Source organism: Ovis canadensis, chromosome 24, assembly GCF_042477335.2.
Source record: "Ovis canadensis isolate MfBH-ARS-UI-01 breed Bighorn chromosome 24, ARS-UI_OviCan_v2, whole genome shotgun sequence".
Lineage (NCBI taxonomy): Eukaryota > Metazoa > Chordata > Mammalia > Artiodactyla > Bovidae > Ovis > Ovis canadensis.
The window spans coordinates 51,496,491-51,509,014 of record NC_091268.1 but is presented as its reverse complement, the minus strand read 5'-3'; positions in this window follow the sequence as shown (position 1 = coordinate 51,509,014).

The following is a 12,524-nucleotide window of genomic DNA, read 5'->3' as shown; positions in this document are numbered from 1 at the left end:
AAAGAGCAGCGCACTGCAGTATTCTTGCCTGGGAAATCCCACGGACAGAGGAGCCTGGCAGACTACCGTCCATGGGATCTCAGAAGAGTCAGACACAACTTCACAACTAAACAACAGCACCCTGCCCACCCCTTCTTCTCTAAGCACCCCTTTCTTCAGCTCTCTTCAACTGCCTTCATCTGAGAGAGCCACTTGGTTCCAGCCAGGACCCACCCCCCCAACTTCATGACAGAGTCTGAATTCACCGTTGGCCAGTGTGTGGTAGGTAGAGAGAGAGGTGCTCCGATTTTTGTCTTATTTGTTGCTGAAAACCCCCGCTGCACGAGAGCACAATGTAGGCTGGAAAGTGTGGGCAGGAGGGAAAGGGCTCTGGAGCCTCCTGAAGAAATGGCGGCTGTGTTTCTTCAGTCTCAGACCTGGAGCGCTCGGGTACGGCAAACGCGTCCGAGTGTGTGACGGACAGCCCAGGATGCCCGCGGGTGACAGACAGCCCAGGATGCCCGCGGGTGACGGACAGCCCAGGATGCCCGCGGCGGAGCACAGCGGGCGCTCTGCCCTGGGTCCTGCAACGCTCCAGTGCGGATGCTCCTGGTCACAGGCTTGCAGGGCTCTCTGCTCCCATCGGTGACTCAGGGAGCCAGGCTCCTTCCGTCTCACCTTCTCTGGTTCCTTCGCGTCCTCTCTGTTCACCTGGCAAATGGGGGACAGAGCTTGGAGGGCTGCTCGGGGGAGCCTGCACCACTTCCTGTGGAGGTTACATACTTCCCTTCCTTCCACACTGCATCAGCCAGGGATCAGACGCCTGACCGCAGTCTGTGTGTAGAGAGGCTGGGAAATGTGTTTAGATGTGGGAACGGGATTAGGGTGAGGCAGGCGGAGCCCTCACCCCAGACTGAGGGTTTCAGGGGATGCCAAAGAACTCAGTCGGCTTTGGGTGTCTTACTGGTGCTTTCTTCCATTAAAGCCAGGGCTTCAAATTATAATAAATTCTGGTTTTGGTATAAATAGAAACTTGAAACTTAAAATAATGTGAGTTTTAATAGACCTTTTCAATTTTTCAATATTTTTTCAACTCTTTGGTATTCTGTTAAAAGTTATCCATTAAATATAGGTGATGGACTTCCCTGACTGCGCTGTGGTTAAGACTCCCTGCTTGCCATCCCTGGTTGGGGAACCAAGATCCCACCTGCCATGTGGTGTGTCCAAGACAATATTTTTTTAAAGCACATGAAAGCGTGTACCTCAAGGCCCACACTCCTGTGTGTCTGATAGGAAAGGGAGCTAGATCTTAAGGAACACATAAGAGTCTCTGCCAAACCCCCACACTTTATGACTATTCAAAGCAAAATTATAAAATTTGTTGGTGGGATTTTCCATGATTATAGGTTTAATACATATGATAATTACCACAAAAAGTGAATGGTAAAGAAAACTCTATTGTTGTGAGATGTCTTCGTGTCACTTAAAATTGTAAAATATTAATTTTAAGTAAACTAAAAAATTAAGTACCTATTATCATCTTAGAGCCCAAAGTATTCTCATCCTTTACTTATTTCATCTTTCTCCTTTTTTTATTTTTTGGCCTCAACACACCAAATGTGGGATCTTAGTTCCCTGTCCAGGGATCGAGCCTGCGCCCCATGCACTGGAAGCAGCCTTAACCACTGAACTGCCACGGAAATCCCTCATCTTTCTTCTTTGATCACAAATGCCTTTAACTCAGGACACTTTCCTCTGCATACACGCTCATTGTGGGTAAGGTCTTGATGACATGTTGTCCTTCTTACTGCTTCCTGAGAGGTTTGTTATTTCCCTTTTAATTTCTTTTTAATCCCAGAGTTATTTAAGAGTGTGTCTCTTCATTTCCTGGCTTCCCTGGTGGCTCAGCAGTAGAGAATCCATCTTCCAAGGCAGGAGATTCAAGAGACATGGGTTTGATCCCTGGATCAGGAAGATCCTCTGGAAGAGGAAATGGCAACCCACTCCAGTATTCTTGCTTGGAAAATCCCATGGACAAAGGAGCCTGGTGGGCTACAGTCCATGGGGTTGCAAAAGAGTTGGACATGACTTGGTGAATAAACAATGAGAACAAAACAACTCTTTGTTTCCCAGTATATGTAGTTAAGATTTTTTGGTCCCATTAAAACAAAAAATCAGCCTCATGAATGGTGTATAGTTCTATGATTTTGGTATACTACATTATTAGGTTTTAATACTTGTGGTAAAATATACACAACATAAAAATTTTACATTTTAACCCTTTTTTAGAGTACAACTCAGTGGCATTCTTACACTCACAATGTTGTACAGCCATCACCACTACCTCTTTACAAGTTTTCCATTACACCATACAGAGACTTCCTTCTTTTGCATGTAGATATTCAGTTCTCCCAGCACCATTTATTAAAGAAAACATGTGTAGTTTTTAGTAGTTGCTCTAGGATGATAATATGAGTACTTAATTTTTCAGTTTAGTTAAAATTAAAAATATTTTAACATTTCAAGTGACATGAAGACACCTCACAACCATGGAGTTTTCTTTACCATTCACTTTATGTGGTAATTATTATATGTATTATATCTATAATCACGGAAAATCCCACCAACAATGTTGTAATTTTGCTTTCAATAGTCATATATATTTTAAAGAACTTAAGAGGAGAAAACCACCTCTTCTATTCACCTGGATAATTACCACTTTTGTCACCCAGGGATCTAGAATCGCACCAAGTTTCCCTGGAATTTCGTTTCCCTTCCCTGTGAAGAACTTCCTTTAGCATCTCTTTTAGGGCAGGTTTGCTGGCCAGGAGTCCGTTCAGTTTTTCTCTATTTGAGAGCACCTATTTCATCTTTATTACTGAAGGATGTTTTTGCTGGAGGTGGAATCCGGGTAGACAGCGCTTTTCATTTGCACTTTTTTCATTTGCAGTTCTGCTGTCTTCTGTCCTCCACGGCTTCTGATGAGAAATCTGTGGTCATTTGAATCTGTCCACTGTGTGTAGTGCTTTGTGATTTTCTGGCAACTTGTAAGATTTCTCTATCTTTAGTTTTATCTGGTTTGATTATGATGTGTCTGGACATGGTTTTCTTTGAGTTTGTCCGCTCTGGAGTTCACCGAGCTTCTTACATCTTTAAATGGATCTCTTTCAAGCATTTGAGAAGTTTGCAGCCATTGTTTGTTCAAGTGTTTTCTTCTGCATCGATCCCTTTCTCCTCTGCTTCCAGAATTCCAGTGACACATGCGTCAGACCTTTGTATATTGTCCCTTAGGTCTATAGGCTCTGTTCATTTTTATAAATCTTATTTTTCCTGGCTGTTCAGGTTGGATAATTTCTTTTTATTTATTTTTAAGTTTACTGACTCTTTCCTCTGTTATCTCCATTCTGCTACTGAACTCTTCCAGTTAGCTTTTTGTTCCAGCAAGATCCTGTTTGTCAACTTGAATGTTTTCATTTGGCTCTTACGGATTTTATTTTCTGCTGAGAATGTCTGTCTTTCTATTCATTTCAAGACTGTTCACCTTTATTTCGTAGAGCAAGGTTGTCATCGCTGTGTTAAAGTCTTTGTCTAGCAATTCCAACATCTGTGTCATCGAGGTGGGTGTGCCTTGTGGGTTGTTGAGATTTTTCTCTTTATTTCTACCTCCAGTAATTTTGCTTTATATCCTGGACATTGTAACTATTGTTCTATGAGATGCTGGGTCCTGTTACAATCTTTTGGAGAGTGTTGATTTCTGTTTAGGCAATGAGTTGCCCTGAGTCTTCAGCCCAGAGTCCCAACATGCCTGCTGTGGGCTGTGGTTCCAAAGCCATTTCCATTTTCAAACACTTGGCTGTGGAGTTTGTCCTGTGTGTGCACCCACCCCCTTCCTCTCCTTCACCCACTTCTTCTCCTTCACCCCCTGCCCCTCCACTGCCCACGAGCCACCCTGGGACTGGGGTGGGGCTCTACATCACAGTTTAGTTCTCAAAGCCTTTAGTATGTTCTTTAGGATCAGTTCCATTGATGTTTATCTTGGGTGAGAACTTGGGACTCCATATGCAGCTGATGGAATCCCTCTTTCAAGCTTCTTCCTCTTAGAGAAAGAAAGCCCAGGTTTTAGCTTCCTCATCACTTCTTACATGCACTTTCTGTGACTGCATCTGCCTTTCAGGGCAACAGTGAGAGGGAGGGGAGGGAGAAAAGCAAGGGAGTTCCTCTCAGGCTCCTTCAACCACAGGGTCTCCCTTTCTTAGTTTCTGTGGTCAGAGAGAAGAGTTGGTTTTTTTTTTCTCTCTCTCTCTCCTAGTGTTTCTTTCTTTTATATATATATATAAATTTATTTATTTTAAGTAGAGGCTAATTACTATACAATATTGTATTGGTTTTGCTGTACATTGACATGAATCCACCATGGGTGTACATGTGTTCCCCATCCTGAACTCCCCTCCTACCTCCCTCCCCATCCCATCCCTCTGGGTCATCCCAGTGTACCAGCCCTGAGCACCCTGTCTCATGCATCAAACCTGGACTGGCAATTCGTTTCACATATGATAATATACATATTTCAATGCCTTTCTCCCAAATGATCCCACCCTCGCCCTCCCCCACAGAGTCCAAAAGACTGTTCTATACATCTGTGTCTCTTTTGCTGTCTCACATATAGGGTTATCATTACCATCTTTCTAAATTCCATATATATGCATTAGTATATTGTATTGATGTTTTTCTTTCTGGCTTACTTTTGTGTATAATACTCTGTATAATAGGCTCCAGTTTCATCCATCTCATTAGAACTGATTCAAATGTATTCTTTTTAATGTCTGAGTAATAGTCCATTGTGTATATGTACCACAGCTTTCTTATCCATTCCTCTGCTGATGCACATCTAGGTTGCTTCCATGTCCTGGCTATTATAAACAGTGCTGTGATGAACATTGGGGTACATGTGTCTCTTTCAATTCTAGTTTCCTCAGTGTGTATGCCCAGCAGTGGTGGGATTGCTGGATCATAAGGCAGTTCTATTTCCAGTTTTTTAAGGAATCTTCACACTGTTCTCCATAGTGGCTGTACTAGTTTGCATTCCCACCAACAGTGTAAGAGGGTTCCCTTTTCTCCATACCCTTTCCAGCATTTATTGCTTATAGACTGTTGGATAGCAGCCATTCTGACTGGCATGAAATGGTACCTCACTGTGGTTTTGATTTGCATTTCTCTGATAATGAGTGATGTTGAGCATCTTGTCATGTGTTTGTTAGCCATCTGTATGTCTTCTTTGGAGAAATGTCTGTTTAGTTCTTTGGTTCATTTTTTGATTGGGTCATTTATTTTTCTGGAATTGAGCTGCAGGAGTTGCTTGTATATTTTTGAGATTGATTCTTTGTCAGTTGTTTCATTTGCTATTATTTTCTCCCATTCTGAGGGCTATCTTTTCACCTTGCTTATAGTTTCCTTTGTTGTGCAAAAGCTTTTAAGTTTAATTAGGTCCCATTTGTTTATTTTTGCTTTTATTTCCAATACTTTGGGAGGTGGGTCATAGAAGATCCTGCTGTGGTTTATGTCGGAGAGTGTTTTGCCTATGTTTTCCTCTAGGAGTTTTATAGTTTCTGGTCTTACATTTAGATCTTTAATCCATTTTGAGTTTATTTTTGTGTATGGTGTTAGAAAGTGTTCTAGTTTCATTCTTTTAGAAGTGGTTGACCAGTTTTCCCAGCACCACTTGTTAAAGAGATTGTCTTTTCTCCATTGTATATTCTTGCCTCCTTTGTCAAAGATAAGGTGTCCATAGGTGCATCGATTTATCTCTGGGCTTTTCATTTTGTTCCATTGATCTATATTTCTGTCTTTGTGCCAGTACCATACTGTCTTGATGACTGTGGCTTTGTAGTAGAGCCTGAGGTCAGGCAGGTTGATTCCTCCAGTTCCATTCTTCTTTCTCAAGATTGCTTTGGCTATTTGAAGTTTTTCGTATTTTCATACAAATTATGAAATTATTTGTTCTATGAAAAATACCATCGGTAGGCTTGATAGGGATTACATTCAATCTACAGATTGCTTTGGATAGTATATTCATTTTCACTATATTGATTCTTCCAATCATGAACATGGTATATTTCTCCATCTATTTGTGTCCTCTTTGATTTCTTTCACCAGTGTTTTTAGTTTTCTATATATAGGTCTTTTGTTTCTTTAGGTAGATATATTCCTAAGTATTTTATTCTTTTCATTGCAATGGTGAATGGAATTGTTTCCTTAATTTCTCTTTCTGTTTTCTCATTGTTAGTGTATAGGAATGCAAGAGATTTCTGTGTGTTAATTTTATATCCTGCAACTTTACTATATTCATTGATTAGCTCTAGTAATTTTCTGGTGGAGTCTTTAGGGTTTTCTATGTAGAGGATTATGTCATCTGCAAACAGTGAGAGTTTTACTTCTTCTTTTCCAATCTGGATTCCTTTTATTTCTTTTTCTGCTCTGATTGCTGTGGCCAAAACTTCCAAAACTATATTGAATAGTAGTGGTAAGAGTGGGCACCCTTGTCTTGTTCCTGACTTTAGGGAAAATACTTTCAATTTTTCACCATTAAGGATAGTGTTTGCTGTGGGTTTGTCATATATAGCTTATATTATGTTAAGGTATATTCCTTCTATTCCTGCTTTCTGGAGGGGTTTTTATCATAAATGGATGTTGAATTTTGTCAAAAGCTTTATCTGCATCTATTGAGATAATCATATGGTTTTTATCTTTCAATTTGTTAATGTGGTGTATTACATTGATTGATTTACGGATATTGAAAAATCCTGCATCCCTGGGATAAAGCCCACTTGGTCATGATGTATGATCTTTTTTAATATGTTGTTGCATTCTGTTTGCTAGAATTTGTTAAGGATCTTTGCATCTATGTTCATCAGTGATATTGGCCTGTAGTTTTCCTTTTTTGTGGCATCTTTGTCTGGTTTTTGTATTAGGGTGATGGTGGCCTCATAGAATGAGTTTGGAAGTTTACCTTCCTCTGCAATTTTCTGGAAGAGTTTGAGTAGGAACATGGCCCTGAGCTTCAATATACAGGCTGCCCAAAGTCACACCAAACCCACTGACATCTCAAAACTCACTACTGGACACTTCTTTGCACTCTAGAGAGAAGAAATCAAGCTCCACTCACCAGAACACCGACACAAGCTTCCCTAACCAGGAAATCTTGACAAGCCACCCATCCAACCCCACCCACAGCAAGGAACCTCAACAATAAAGAGGAACCACAAACTGCAATAATAAGGAAAGGCCACCCCAAACACAGCAATGTAAACAAGATGAAAAGGCAGAGAAATACTCAGCAGGTAAAGAAACAAGATAAATGCCCACCAAACCAAACAAAAGAGGAAGAGATAGGGAATCTACCTGATAAAGAATTCTGAATAATGACAGTGAAAATGATCCAAAATCTTGAAAACAAAATGGAGTTACAGATAAATAGCCTGGAGACAAGGATTGAGAAGATGCAAGAAATGTTTAACAAGAACCTAGAAGAAATTAAAAAGTCAATATATAATGAATAATGCATTAAATGAGATCAAAAACACTCTGGAGGGAACCAACAGTAGAACAACAGAGGCAGAAGATAGGATAAGTGAGGTGGAAGATAGAATATTAGAAATAAATGAAACAGAGAGGAAAAAAGAATTAAAAGAAATGAGGACAAACTCAGAGACCTCTGGGACGATGTTAAATGCCCCAACATTCGAATCATAAGAGTCCCAGAAGAAGAAGACAAAAAGAAAGATCATGAGAAAATACTTGAGGAGATAATAGTTGAAAACTTCCTAAAATGGGAAAGGAAATAGTCACCCAAGTCCAAGAAACCCAGAGAGTCCCAAACAGAATAAACCCAAGGCAAAACACCCCAAGACACATAGTAATCAAATTAACAAAGATCAAGCACAAAGCAGAAATATTAAAAGCAGCAAGGGAAAAACAGCAAATAACACACAAGGGGATTCCCATAAGGATAACAGCTGACCTTTCAATAGAAACTCTTCAGGCCAGAAGGGAATGGCAGAACATACTTAAAGTGATGAAAGTGAAAAACCTATAGCCCAGATTACTGTACCCAGCAAGGATCTCATTCAAATGCGAAGGCGAAACCAAAAGCTTTACAGACAAGCAAAAGCTGAGAGAATTTGGCACCACCAAACCAGCTCTCCAACAATTGCTAAAGGATCTTCTCTAGACAGGAAACACAGAAAGGGTGTATAAACTCAAACCCAAAACAACAAAGTAAATGGCAACGGGATCATACTTATCAATAATTACCTTAAATGTAAATGGGTTGAATGCCCCAACCAAAAGACAAAGACTGGCTGAGTGGATACAAAAACAAGACCCCTATGTATGTTGTCTACAAGAGATCCACCTCAAAACAAGGGACACATACAGACTGAAAGTGAAGGGCTGGAAAAAGATATTCCACGCAAATAGAGACCAAAAGAAAGGAGGAGTAGTAATACTCATATCAGATAAAATAGACTTTAAAATAAAGGCTGTGAAAAGAGACAAAGAAGGACACTACATAATGATCAAAGGATCAATCCAAGAAGATACAACAATTATAAATATATATGCACCCAAAATAGGAACACTGCAATATGTAAGGCAAATGCTAACAAGTATGAAAGGGGAAATTAACAATAACACAATAATAGTGGGAGACTTTAATACCCCTCTCACACCTATGGATAGATCAACTAAACAGCAAATTAACAAAGAAACACAAACTTTAAATGATACAATAGACCAGTTAGACCTAATTGATATCTATAGGACATTTCACCCCAAAACAATGAATTTCACCTTTTTCTCAAGTGCACATGGAACCTTCTCCAAGATAGATCACATCCTGGGCCATAAATCTAGCCTTAGTAAATTCAAAAAAACTCAAATCATTCCAAGCATCTTTTCTGACCACCATGCAGTAAGATTAGATGTCAATTACAGGAGAAAAACTGTTAAAAATTCCAGCATATGGAGGCTGAACAACACACTGCTGAATAACCAAGAAATCACAGAAGAAATCCAAAAAGAAATCAAAATATGCATAAAAATGAATGAAAATGAAAACACAGCAACCCAAAACCTATGGGACACTGTAAAAGCAGTGCTAAGGGGAAGGCTCATAGCAATACAGGCTTACCTCAAGAAACAAGAAAAAATTCAAATAAATAACCTAATTCTACACCTAAAGCAACTAGAAAAGGAAGAAATGAAGAACTCCAGGGTTAGTAGAAGGAAAGAAATCTTAAAAATTAGGGCAAAAATAAGTGCAAAAGAAACAAAAGAGACCTTAGCAAAAATCAACAAAGCCAAAAGCTGGTTCTTTGAGAAGATAAATAAAATTGACAAACCATTAGCCAGACTCATCAAGAAACAAAGGGAGAAGAATCAAATCAACACAATTAGAAATGAATATGGAGAGATCACAGACAACACAGAAATACAAAGGATCATAAGAGACTACTATCAGCAACTATATGCCAATAAAATGGACAACTTGGAAGAAATGGACAAATTCTTAGAAAAGTATGACTTTCCAAAACTGAACCAGGAAGTAACAGAAAATTTTAACAGACCCATCACAAGCATGAAAATTGAAACTGTAATCAGAAATCTACCAGCAAACAAAAGCCCAGGACCAGGTGGCTTCACAGCTGAATTCTACCAAAAATTTAGAGAAGAGTTAGCACCTATCCTTCTCCTAGTTTTTCTCTCAGTGGTCACGGCTGCTCTGTGACTGGGTCGCCCCTACTGCATGAGTGTGCTTTTTTGGGTCTTACCCCAGGGCAGGGCAGGGTGCGATTACAAAAAAACCACGGTTCTCCTTCTAGTCTGTCTGTTGTAGTCCTCTGATCAGTAAAGGACGGTTTCTGTTGGAGTTTTTCTTCCTGTGTCTGCGGTGCAGTTCTGGGATTCAGGATGCTCTGAGACACGGGAAGATAAAACAAAACCAAACCAGAAACTCACCACCATACCTTTCCATGAGTTCTGATTTCTCTCTCCCAGTCTGCTGTAATTGATTTTCAGAGTCCTCCAATAATTTCATGTATTCTGTCCAAGCCTTTAGTGGTAATCTGGGGGAGAGACAGGGTGGAGTGTGTTTACTCACCTAACTAGACCTGGGACTCCTACCTTGGTATTTTCAATCACAAAAATTAGATATCATGTTACTGTTTTATAAGCTCAGTATTGCTTTTGATTTACCTGCATGCTAACTTATATGCAGAGTACATCATGAGAAATGCTGGGCTGGAAGAAGCACAAGCTGGAATCAAGATTGCCAGGAGAAATATCAATAACCTCAGATACACAGATGACACCACCCTTATGGCAGAAAGTGAAGAGGAACTAAAAAGCCTCTTGATGAAAGTGAAAGTGGAGAGTGAAAATGTTGGCTTAAAGCTCAAAATTCAGAAAACTAAGATCATGGCATCCAGTCCCATCACTTCATGGCAAATAGATGGGGAAACAGTGGAAACAGCATCAGACTTTATTTTTGGGGGCTCCAAAATCACTGCAGATGGTGATTGCAGCCATGAAGTTAAAAGATGCTTACTCCTTGGAAGGAACGTTATGACCAACCTAGATAGCATATTCAAAAGCAGAGACATTCCTTTGCCAACAAAGGTCCGTCTAGTCAAGGCTATGGTTTTTCCAGTGGTCATGTATGGATGTGAGAGTTGGACTGTGAAGAAAGCTGAGTGCCAAAGAATTGATGCTTTTGAACTGTGGTGTTGGAGAAGACTCTTGAGAGTCCCTTGGACTGCAAGGAGATCCAACCAGTCCACTCTAAAGATCAGTCCTGAGTGTTCTTTGGAAGGAATGATGCTAAAGCTGAAACTCCAATACTTTGGCCACCTCATGCGAAGAGTTGACTCATTGGAAAAGACTCTGATGCTGGGAGGGATTGGAGGCAGGAGGAGAAGGGGACAACAGAGGATGAGATGGCTGGATGGTATCACCAACTCGATGGACATGAGTTTGCGTGAACTTCGGGAGTTGGTGATGGACAGGAAGGCCTGGCGTGCTGCGATTCATGGGGTCGCAAAGAGTTGGACACGACTGAGCGACTGAACTGAACTGAACTTGCTTCTTTTTTCTCACCATTCTCTTTTGTACCTCAGAGCTTACTTCTTTCTGTTGTTTCTTATTTTGTTTAGAAATATCTTTATTTTGCTAATGTTCTTGAAAATAGCTTATTTGGGTACATAATTAAAGGTTGGCATAGTTGTTTTTTTTTTTTTCTCAACACTTCAAAGATAATTTTGCACTTTCTTTTGGGTTCCAGTGAGAAGTCTGTTTGTGGTGCTTCTGTAGATACTGGGTTTATTTTGCCTATTATTAACATCTCCTCTTGGTCTTTGGTATTTTACCATTAAACTAGAATGTTTCTGGTTGTGACTTTTTTTATTTGTTATGCTTGGAATTTATTGGGCTTCCTGAGTCAATACTAGAAAATCTATTGTCTCATCAAATACTGTTTATTTCCCAGTTTCTAGAGTCCATATTTCTGAAGTCATATTATTTGACACATCAGACCTTTTTCACTCTGTCTTTTGTTGTTGTTGTTGTTCAGTTGCTAAGTTGTGTCTGACTCTTGCAATCCCATGGACTGCAGCACACCAGGCCTCCCTGTCCTTCACTATCTCCTGGAATTTGCTCAAACTCATGACCATTGAGTCAGTGATGTTATCCAACCATCTCATCCTCTGTTGCCCCTGGCTCATCCTGCCCTCACTCTTTCCCACCATGAAGGTCTTTTCCAGTGAGTTGGCTCTTCCCATCAGGAAATTCCAAGATTTTGGAGCTTTAGTATCAGTCCTTCCAGTGAATATTCGGGGTTGATTGCCTTTAGAATTGACTGGTTTGATCCCCTTGCTGTCCAAGGGACTCTCAAGAGTCTTCTCCAGCACCACAGTTCAAAAGCATCAATTCTTTGACACTCAACCTTCTTTACGGTCCAATTATAACATCTCTACATGACTACTAGAAAAACCATAGCTTTTTATTTTATATTTGTCCTATCTATTTGACTTTTTTTTTTCCTTTGTATTTTCCTTCTCTGTGCATCCAGGCTGCCTTCTGACAATTTTGTCTCCCATTGTATTTAATTCGCCTATTATTATTTCAATTTTTATATTTTACATTTGAAGAGTTTCTATTTGTGCTTCCCCCCACCCCCAAACCTGCCTGGTCAGTTTTATATTCTCTCATTTCATCATACTTCCAATATCTTATTTCTTCACACCTATTTATTGATTTATGAACAGTGTCAGATAATACTAATATTAGCAGCCTTTAAGGTCTAACTCTGCAGTTAATTGTTTCTGTAGTTCTTTTGCTCATGATCACTCGTTTTGTTGTGTTTGATGATTTTTTAAATTTATATTTCATCTTACATTGAACTAGTCCCTGTGAATTCTTTGAGACCTTGGTGTAAGTGCCCTCCTCCAGAGGTGATCTTTATTGACATCTGCTGGGTGCAAATGTACACCCAT